The sequence below is a fragment of the Hibiscus syriacus genome, unplaced genomic scaffold, assembly GCF_006381635.1.
Source record: "Hibiscus syriacus cultivar Baekdansim isolate YM2019G1 unplaced genomic scaffold, ASM638163v2 tig00112649_pilon, whole genome shotgun sequence".
In the NCBI taxonomy this organism is placed as follows: domain Eukaryota; kingdom Viridiplantae; phylum Streptophyta; class Magnoliopsida; order Malvales; family Malvaceae; genus Hibiscus; species Hibiscus syriacus.
This window is the reverse complement of record NW_024063376.1, coordinates 901,043-911,874: the sequence shown is the minus strand read 5'-3', so window position 1 is coordinate 911,874 and position 10,832 is coordinate 901,043. Positions and strand designations below refer to the sequence as shown.

The following is a 10,832-nucleotide window of genomic DNA, read 5'->3' as shown; positions in this document are numbered from 1 at the left end:
CATGAGATGGAGAAAATCTATATTTATAGCTGAGTCTCTTATATTCATGGTTAATATTATTTACATCGTCAACTCATATTAAAAATATCTACCAATCTCTTATTTAAAGAATAAATCAATACTATTAATACATTACATAGACAGGAGATTATATGAGATAAAGAAAATATTTTGATTAACATTGAATCAATTATTTTCTTATTATTTGAATTAAATTGTTGGACTAAATTTGTAGAAAAAATAGTTTAATGATTAAAAGAGGACAAAGATAATAATATGATGAAATGGGTGTAGTTTAACCATAGTTCGGTAAAACTATTACAATTTGAAAACGTTGATCTTCGGAAGAAAATAGAATTTTGGCACTACAACAGTGGTCACGGCGGTAATATAAAGGGGAATGGCCCTCTAAATACTAATTCCAGCAACAACGACGCTAACGTGCGCCTCTCACTCTCCTCGACAAATTCCATTAACGCCACCGTTTTCACTGCTTTTTCGTCTCCTCAGGTGTGCTTTATTCCCAATCTCTCTATCTTTATCTCCCTTCTTCAGGCCTTATCTCTTATTTTTCAAAACCCTAGATTTTTTCCTTTTTCGAAATCTTATTCCCTAATTGGATTCCGTGCAGTAGAGGCAGAGTAGGACCAAGGCATTGACGATACCTTGTCTAAAACTCATTAACTGGGAGACAATCTTATCAATTTTAGCTGTAAATAGAAAAATTTTGGTGAATATTTAAGGATTTGACGAGGCTTGGAAATTTCGGTTGTTTTCTGGCTTTCGTTGCCTGTACGCAGGAATATTTTTATTCGAAATTATGAGCTTCGGGTTTTTTTATTATTGAAAGATGGGATGCGATGATTGTTCAAACTCCAAGGCAAGTCAACAACTGCAATTTGATTTGGGGAATGATGTTGAGCTAGGGTTAGAAAAGGTTTCATTACCAAATCCGTTGAACCTTAGGAAAAAGAAAATGGATGGTGACGGGGGCTCTAAGAAAAGACTAAAGGTCACAGAGGCACAAGATGGGGCTGATTCAGATGATGATGAGCCCATTTTGTCTTTGTTGAAGTTAAGAAAACCTAAGAATTATAAGAAGGTTAAGGCTGGATTGGAAGGCAGTGGCAGGAAGTGCCAGAAGCGTGAAGTGGAGCAAGGTAAAATTGTGGGCAAGTATGAGGAGGATTTGGGGGGAATGAATGATACATTGGCGAGCTTCAGAAAGAAGTTAAAGGTTCCTAAGAAAGATATTGATCCGGGAGCAATGAGGGTAAGGAGTTATTCTTTGAATGAGTCTGTCGAGGCTGATGGAGTTTTGGATGGGAAATCTGTGTCAAAGACTGGTGTGGTAGATCTGGATACTGGTGAGGACAAGTCGGATGTTGCCACAGATAAAGGTACTGAAAGAAAACGTACAGGGAAAGTAAGGAGATCCAAGATTGATTCAAAAGAAAAAAAACCCACTGAGGTTGATGGTGGATCCGGAGCTAAGAATGAGGAAGATCAGAATGAGGAAGGCTTGTTGTCTGGGGTTGGCTCGATTCAGCATTTGGATGAGAAGTTGAAAGAACAATTAGCAGAGGTTTCTCACGAGGCACAATCTGGTTCAGTAAGAAAATCTTGCCCAAATTTGAGTTTGAAACAGAATCGCAAGGCTTCCCATCATGCTTCTGCTTCTAAGAATCCTAGAAATTCTGGTGATAATTCTCATTCTGTTTCTAGTTCTAGTTTCTCGCATTCATCCTCCAAAGAATGCAACACGGTTGAGAATCAAAGATTTGACCATAGTGTGTGTCAACAAGAGAACATTTTGGAACCAGGTGACATAAATGTCCAAAAGGGTCCTACAGAGGATCAATGTATGTCACCTAAAGTTTGTGACAAGGGCAGATATTGGCATTCCAACATTGAGCTCAGGGACAATTGTCCAGCAGTTGACCAGAGTAAACCAGATCGCAAAGGTTCACAACAAACTCTACATGCTTTGTCTCTGTCTGTTGTTGATTCACTGAAGATGGAAGAGACTTGCAGAGACATTCCAAATACTTGTGCTGAGGACAACTCTTTCGAAACCTCTGTTCACCCAAATCAACTTGTGGCCTTCATTCAGAGGTGCAACACTGGTTCGCATCAACCATCTGAAGATGCATGCCACGTGGTCAGTGTTGATTCTCCCACATCAACGCCCGATGAAAGTGAAAGTTTCCATGAAGATGCAGTCTCTCTTCCTAGTTCTGATAACAAAGACAGTAAGTCATTGATCATCCAGCGAGGTGGGCGCAATATTAAAAGCGTAGACATGGTGATATGGCTTATGAAGGGATGCTGATTGGGAGAATTTGCTAAATGAGCAAGTTTTTTTTGGAAATCAACAGTTTGCAGACAGTGATCGTTCTTTTAGAGCGAGAGAGAAGTTTAATGAGGCAGCAGTATCATCTGGACTGAAAGCTCGTGCTGTGGGACCTGTTGAGAAGATCAAATTTAAGGAGGTCTTGAAGTGTAGAGGTGGGGTACAGGAATATTTGGAATGCAGGTTTGTGATATGCATATGATTTTGTTTACTATGTATAATTATTATGAATGCGTTGAGTATGGCATCTTTTCTGTGCTTCCATTTTGTTTTTGTTTTAAGCTATAAACTACAGTCATTAATTTCCTTGAGACCTTGTGTGCCAGCCTGCCAGGTAGCATCTTTTGTTGTAATTTTTATGATCTGGTTTGGCATCTCAACATAGAATTAGTCGTAAAATTTAAGGATTTGTATTTGGTTACTTTCTTTGATAGGAGTTGATAGGATTGACAGTTTCCAATATACTACCTTCAAAATTTTCTATTTCAAAAAGTTCTATTCTTCTCAATGGAATTTAATCACTGGCTGTTACAGGAATCATATCTTAGGTCTTTGGAGTAAAGATGTTAACCGCATTTTGCCTCTTGTTGAATGCGGTGTTAGTGACTCTCCGTCAGAAGGTGAACCACCCCGAGCTTCCCTAATTAGGGAAATATATGCATTTCTTGATCAGGGTGTAAGTGTTTACTCTCGAATGAACGAAAAATTATCGTATAAGTTTGTTGATGGATGATTTTTTCCATGAATTTCTAGTACTTGATATATTATGTTGGTCCTGAAAATTGGATAACCTCCTCTTTGCAGGGTTACATAAACTTTGGAATTGCTTCAAAGAAAGAGAAGGCAGGACATGGTGTTAAGGCCAATTATAAACTTCTCAAGGAAAGAAAAGAAGATGGTAATTCTTTGGCTTGTAATGCTGATTCAGAGGATGGTGTTGCCTTTATCCTTGGTCAAGTCAAGAATTCTGAAGCTTCTATGGAGGCAAAGAGTGGTGTTATAATTTATGATCAAAACCAGGCATCTGTAGCCATAATAACACCAAAATTGCCTCATGTAAAAGAACAAGGGGAATGTACGAGTGATATTTCCCAGCAAAATTGCAGCATCATTGCAAAACTAAACCCTGGATTGATTAGTTCGGATGTTCCAAGTGCTGATCAATCTGATAATGCAATTGACATGGGAATAGCCCCTGTAGTAACTTCAGAAGAAAGGAATGACTCACAGTATGTTCAGTCTGCAACTTATGATAACCCCGATAGGAATCATCACCTGCAGGGTGATTCAGAGGCCAGAAAGAACATCATAGTTATTGGAGCTGGTCCTGCTGGATTGACTGCTGCACGCCACTTAAAACGTCAGGGATTTTCTGTAGTTGTACTTGAGGCTAGGGATAGGATAGGAGGTCGTGTTTATACTGATCACTCCTCTCTTTCAGTACCTGTGGATCTTGGGGCTAGCATTATTACTGGAGTTGAGGCTGATGTATCAACTAATAGAAGGCCTGATCCTTCCTCGTTGATTTGTGCACAGTTGGGGTTAGAGTTGACTGTGCTGAATAGTTCCTGTCCTCTTTATGACATTGTGTGTGGTGAAAAGGTTCCTGCTGATCTGGATGATGCTCTGGAAGCTGAATACAATAGTATTCTTGACGACATGGTATTTCTTGTTGGTCAAAAAGGTAAAAAAACAATGACTATGTCTCTTGAGGATGGTTTAGAATATGCCCTAAAAAAGCATCGCATGGAAGAAATAGGAGCATATATTGAAGAAAAAGAATCACATTCTTCAGTTGATGCTTTCTTTGATTCCAAAGCAAGCAATGTCTATGGAAATTGTTTTGGAAGAAAATGTTCTGAACAGGAGCTTTTGAGTCCCCTTGAGAGAAGGGTTATGAATTGGCACTATGCCCACTTGGAGTATGGCTGTGCTGCTTCGCTTAAGGAAGTGTCTCTTCCCAACTGGAATCAAGATGATGTTTATGGTGGATTTGGAGGAGCCCATTGTATGATTAAAGGGGGTTATAGTAAGGTGGTTGAGTCTCTTGGTGAAGGACTTCTAGTCCACTTGAACCATGTAGTCACAAATATTGCATACGGCCCAAAGGACCCGGGGATGGATAATAGTCATCGTAGGCAGGTCAAAGTTTCCACATCAAATGGCAGTGAGTTTTCAGGGAATGCTGTGCTCATCACTGTGCCACTTGGTTGCTTGAAAGCAGGGGCCATAAAATTTTCTCCTCCACTGCCCCGATGGAAACAATCTTCCATACAGCAGCTTGGTTTTGGAGTGCTTAATAAAGTTGTTTTGGAATTCCCAGAAGTGTTTTGGGATGATTCTGTGGATTACTTTGGAGTGACTGCTGAGGAAACAAATAGTAGAGGACATTGCTTTATGTTTTGGAATGTCCGGAAAACTGTTGGGGCTCCTGTTCTTATAGCCTTAGTGGCTGGTAAGGCAGCTATTGATGGTCAAAGTATGAGCTCATCTGATCATGTTAACCATGCTGTAATTATTCTCCGTAAACTTTTTGGAGTGGCTTCAGTTCCTGATCCTGTTGCCTCAGTTGTGACTGATTGGGGCAGGGATCCTTTCAGCTATGGTGCTTACTCCTATGTTGCCATTGGTGCATCTGGAGAGGACTATGACATGTTGGGCAGGCCTGTTGAGAACTGCTTGTTTTTTGCTGGAGAAGCCACCTGCAAGGAGCATCCTGACACAGTTGGTGGTGCAATGTTGAGTGGACTTCGGGAAGCCGTGCGATTAATTGACATATTTACCACTGGAAATGATTATACAGCTGAAGTAGAGGCAATGGAGGCTGTACTGAGACAATCAGAATCAGGAAGGGATGAAGTTAGGGACATAATAAAGAGACTCGAAGCAGTTGAACTTTCTAATGTCTTGTACAAAAACTCTTTCGGAGCTCGGGTTTTGAGCAGGGAAGCTTACTACGGGACATGTTCTTTAATGTGAAAACCACTGCAGGACGATTGCATCTGGCCAAAAAGCTGTTGGGTCTCCCAGTTGAATCCTTGAAATCCTTTGCTGGGACAAGGGAAGGGCTTACCACATTGAACTCGTGGATGCTGGTATTATTCCTTGTCATGATTTATTGTCTATACTTGTTTCCTAATATGCATTTGTTCGAATAATGCATATATTTAGTGGCATTAAATAATGACTTTGATGTTTATTGTGTTCATTTTTAATTTATAGGATTCAATGGGTAAAGATGGGACTCAATTGTTGCGCCATTGTGTTCGTCTTCTTGTGCTTGTTTCAACTGATCTACTTGCGGTTCGTTCATCAGGTACTTGTTTATATTGTGCTATCACATAAATTTTGTCATTCATAATGCATTTGCATGGTATGTGAAGTTTTTACATGTGAATTTATGTTGCTTTTCCACGAAGTAGTATCTGATGAATAAAATTGACTAAGATGACATTTTTATTAATAATTGTTTTTTAGGCATAGGGAAAACCGTGAAGGAAAAAATATGTGTGCATACAAGTCGTGACATACGTGCTATAGCAAACCAGCTGGTTAATGTTTGGCTTGAAGTCTTCCGCAAGGCAAAAGCTTCTTCAAAGAGAAAATCCCTTAAAGATCCAGCTTCAGGAAAGCCACCTCTACACTCAGGACATGGTGCTTCCGAAAATAAAGCAATCTTGCAAGACACTTTTTCTGCTGGAAACCAGTATCCTTTCGGTATGAAAAGAGAATGGAAAATCAGTTGACATGGAGGTGGAAGCTGTCAACCGAGGGATGTCAGAGGTAGAGCAGGCTGCCTTTGCTGCTGAAGCAGCTGCCCGAGCTGCAGCAAAAGCAGCTGCAGAGGTATGTCTTTCTTAAATCTACAGTGGCATATCAATATTTATGCATTGTCCCTGAACAACTGTTACTTGGATGCCACATTGCAGAAGGCTTTATTTGTGCTTTTTGATGTTTGGTTTTATCTTGTTCCCCTTCAAAACACAAGATTTATATAGCTTCCCTTGTTTTGGTGTTAACGCTTTCAACATGTAGCCTTCTCATATGCTCTTTTAAGAATGTTTTGCACTGTGAAAGAATTGAATGCATGCTTCTTCTTCTTTTTTTTTTTTGCTTTTGATCAGGTTGATATCATTAGTTGATAGACTGAAAAATTTGGATAACTTGTCATTGTATTGAGCATTAATTTGAAAATGAAAAGAGTTGCCTAGCAGTGTATTACAATCATGTCATTCATGTAATTTTGTTTTTTTGTCTTCAATAAAAAAATTCCTTTCTTTCTTTTCTGCTATATCGTGGACTTGTGTTCATAAAGAGATTAACAATTGTACTCTGCAGGCACTTGCATCCACAGAAGCCAACTGCAACAAATTGCTGCAGCTTCCTAAGATTCCATCTTTTCACAAATTTGCCAGAAGGGAGCAATATGCACAAATGGATGAAGGGAAATGGCCTGATGGTGCTTTAGGAAGACAAGATTGTATATCAGAAATAGACTCTAGGAACTGCAGAGTTAGGGACTGGTCTGTTGATTTCTCTGCTACTTGTGTTAACCTTGACAGTTCTGGAATGTCAGCAGATAACCTGTCTCAGAAGAGCCACTTGAAACTTAGTGAGCACTCTGGAGAAAGTTTGGCTGTGGACAGCAGTATCTTAACAAAAGCATGGGTTGATACTGCTGGTAGTGGTGGGATTAAGGATTATCATGCCATTGAGAGATGGCAGTCTCAAGCAGCTGCTGCTGATCCGGATTTCTTCCATCCTACAAATTTCAAGGATGAGGAAGATTCAAATACTAGTTCAAGGCAACCAACCTGGAAGCATGATGGACGAGCTAATGAGAGCTCCATCTCCCAAGTATCTGTAAACAAGGAACGATTTGGTAACCATCCTCGAGGAGCTGATCGTATTAAACAAGCTGTTGTTGATTATGTTGCGTCATTGCTAATGCCCCTTTATAAGGCAAGAAAAATTGATAAGGACGGGTACAAATCAATAATGAAGAAAACTGCAACAAAGGTTCCTTTTCTCTTCTCTCTTTCATTTCTTTTGTTTCACTCATTCGCTCTAGACTTCTTTTCTATCTCTACTTCCAGTCTGGTCTTAGGCTTCTGTCATCTTACCAGGTAATGGAGCAGGCAACAGATGCAGAGAAAAACATGGTTGTTCCTGAATTTCTTGATTTCAAGCGCAAAAATAAGGTATGCACATGCATTATGTCCTGCATTAGGTTATATTATTTATGCAGTCTACCTATAGAGTTGTTGGTTTTATCACTTCTTTTTTTCTCCCCAGTTCTAAAGATTCTCTGATGCACATTATTGGCTTCGTAATTGTGAATGAGATGATATAGCTAGGGCATTATTGCTTTTGTTAAGTTTCATTTGTACATTAACTTTGATTTATGATTCTTATTATTATAGTTTTATTGTCGCAATTATTGTAATGATCTTTTTAACAAAATTACTAAACTGAATACTTCTTACTTTCACTTTTACTGTGATGAGGACAACTGCAGCTTTTGAAAATGTATACTTAATGGTAGAAAACTGATTTAAGGTCTTACTCAAGCTTAATATGGATGCCTTTGATATGCAGATTCGTCCCTTTGTAGACAAATTGATTGAGAGGCACATGTCAACGAAGCACATCATGAAACCATGATGGTGTTAAGGATCGACTAGTTATGCTTTATTGGTTTTCTCTACAAGACCTAAAAGGCCTCTATGCTTGAGTTCACTGCCTTAAATATGGTGATGCTGGAAAAGAGTTATACAATCTGCAGTTCTTGACCTAGGTGTCCATCGAACAAAAGAACATGGTTCACTGCCTTGTAATCTTGATTGACCCTCAAAAGCGAATCAGAAGCTGCTCAAGTTGGAACATTATTGCAAAGTTTATCGGAACAGTACTGGAAAATGGTAGAAGCCTTTTGGATGTTAAATTGCCTTCGTTATCATAAATGAGATCAATGAAAGTGCAGTGGCTATCCATCGCTTCTGTATTGTGGGAAAGTGAGTGGCATTGAAGATAACATCAAGATCCTTGTATTATTGGCACAAAGGCATACATGAAAGGGTGGTAGTCAAGAGCCAAAATTTTATTCTCGGATTCCCACAGATGAGACATTACGTGTCTTTTCTTGTTTTTGATTTGTACAGCTTAGTGTTCTTTTAGTGATGACAAGCATACTGAGATTGTCTATCTGGAAATACTGCAACATTATCCCGAATTTTTTAATTGAGCATCAATTGCTAACTTCAATTTCTTTCTTCAAATCTTCATTGAAGGAATGATTGATTTGCACGCATTGAAGGAATGATTGATTTACATGCATGGAACGAATCTGAGGGACAATACTACATTCTTTGTAGTGGTTTGAGAGTGCTTCTGGTTTTACATATTATTATTTTTTTTGGGGGGGGGGGGGTGTTGAACTGCTGCATGTGCATTAGTATACATGAAATATCTTCATTCCAAGACTCTGATCTATTTCCTACCGACATTTACATTGAAATTATTTGGTGAGTTGTTTGTTGGTAACTTGGTATGGGTAGAGAAGGTTTTTAAGTTGTAGAACATTGACATTGTTACTAGTGTTTATGATCTGTTGGGTATGCTTAGACGGATGCATTATGCAATGCTAGCTGGGTGTTTCATTTTATATACCAGAAGGTCAATGGAATACCCATTTCATTTCTCAGTTATTAATTAATTGCTAATCCCTTTGTTTTGGAATTCCAGATTGGCAAAGTGTTGCGGTTGGCCAATGGGAGGTATGAGTACTTTTACCTATTTCACCTGCTAAATTCTTAGTTCCTAGAAACTATTCTGTGACCAAAGCAGGTTGGATGATATTATTGAAAAACCCAACTAATATAAGCTGAAGCTGGAATATGTTCCCTCCATCGACTTTAAAGTTTTATAAGCAATAGAGATGTAAGTGCTTTAACATGGTTTTTAGTCCCCGTGGAATAGAGATTTGCAGGGGTACTTTATGGAACTTTGGTGTTTCACCCTTCTTGTCATGTAGGCTTTTTGACAGTTGAAATGCTAATGATATTTGGGTTTGATTCAGTTTCTCACATGGATCGTACGTAGTGGATAAATTGTTTGGCATTACATATATTGTACAAAGAGATTTGAATGTTTGGTCAATCAACTTAACAAATCTTTGGGTTGAAACCATTATATGTTTTGTTGTTTGTAGATGTGAGGAAATGATGTTTGAAAAATGTGGGACTTGAAGAGTAAAGCCTCTATAATCTTGTTCATTATTTTTTAGATGGAAAGGTTTGGATTTTTTTTTCAAGCTCTTTTCTTTCCTTTTCAGGATTTTTTTCATTTCATTTTTAGATTAACGGTGATTAGACTGAAGAACATGTTTATGTAAACTACTACAAATAATTAGGGATTATTTAACTATTGCAACAAAAGGGTCAAGTGTAAGGCCCCTAATAGATTTACAAAAGTAAAAGTCTTGCTCAGCTTCGATAGAAGTTGAACTCATATTATGCTATAACCACATGCATTAGCCTCCTCGGGAAATCACAGAGCGACTTGGATGATGGGAAAAAAATCCAATTTCCTTCTTCGTTCTGTAATTGCAATACATTTATATTAGTCACTAGGGATTTAAGTATACTTGTTTCTCCACCAGAAGAGACCGTGAACTTATGTTTCATGTCAAATCAGAACAAATACAATCCTTCTCCCACACATCCCTTTAGTTTTGTTCGTAAACCTGGCTTTGAATGCCACCCAATGTTATAATACACTACCATATGGCAATACCTCTGTTCATGCGTCATTGCTCACATTTCAGGCAGTCAATTATTTTCTTGGTTTAATTATTAAACAAGTATTGTTGTGTCAAGAGAGTAGATGCTTTGGTGGAGGGCATTTTACAATATAAAAAGGATTATTAAGATTACATTCAACAGGATTCCAAGCCGACCTTAGTTCAGTTGGTAGAGGGGAGGACTGTACTGGGTTTCCCCTCAGATTGATCCTTAGGTCGCTGGTTCGAATCCGGCAGGTCGGAATGCGATTTTATATGTCCCCTTTTGATTTTCCTGCGTTTTCTAGCTATTTGGCTCAACATCAAATGGAAAGGATGGTGTTGCGTGCTTAAACTAGCCTTATTTTGTTAATGCCATTTAGTTAGCAGCAACTAGTTTGCAACAATTGAAGCTTTCTCTCCACTGTCAAGGAAATTTCATTTTTTTCTTAGAAAGCTATGGAGGTAATGGTTCAGTTGAATAAGTGATATGAGCACCAAAGCTCAAATATAAGATTATGGACATCATGAGTTCATCCTCCCATCAGGAAGTATATTAAAATCTTATTTTTATAAAAGTTTAGTCTATTCCTCTTAGATCCAGTCTTTATCAATTTTATTATTATTAAGTTTTAATTAATTAATTTAATCACTTTTAAAATTTGATTTGAGAGTATATCTACATCCTTGATCAAATTT

The 10,832-nt window shown here is 38.3% G+C and overlaps 1 pseudogene; it reads left to right on the top strand.

Moving 5' to 3' along the window:
• Positions 1–347: 347 nt before the first annotated feature.
• On the top strand, positions 348–8,663 carry LOC120182406 (annotated as a pseudogene).
• Positions 8,664–10,832: the final 2,169 nt, after the last annotated feature.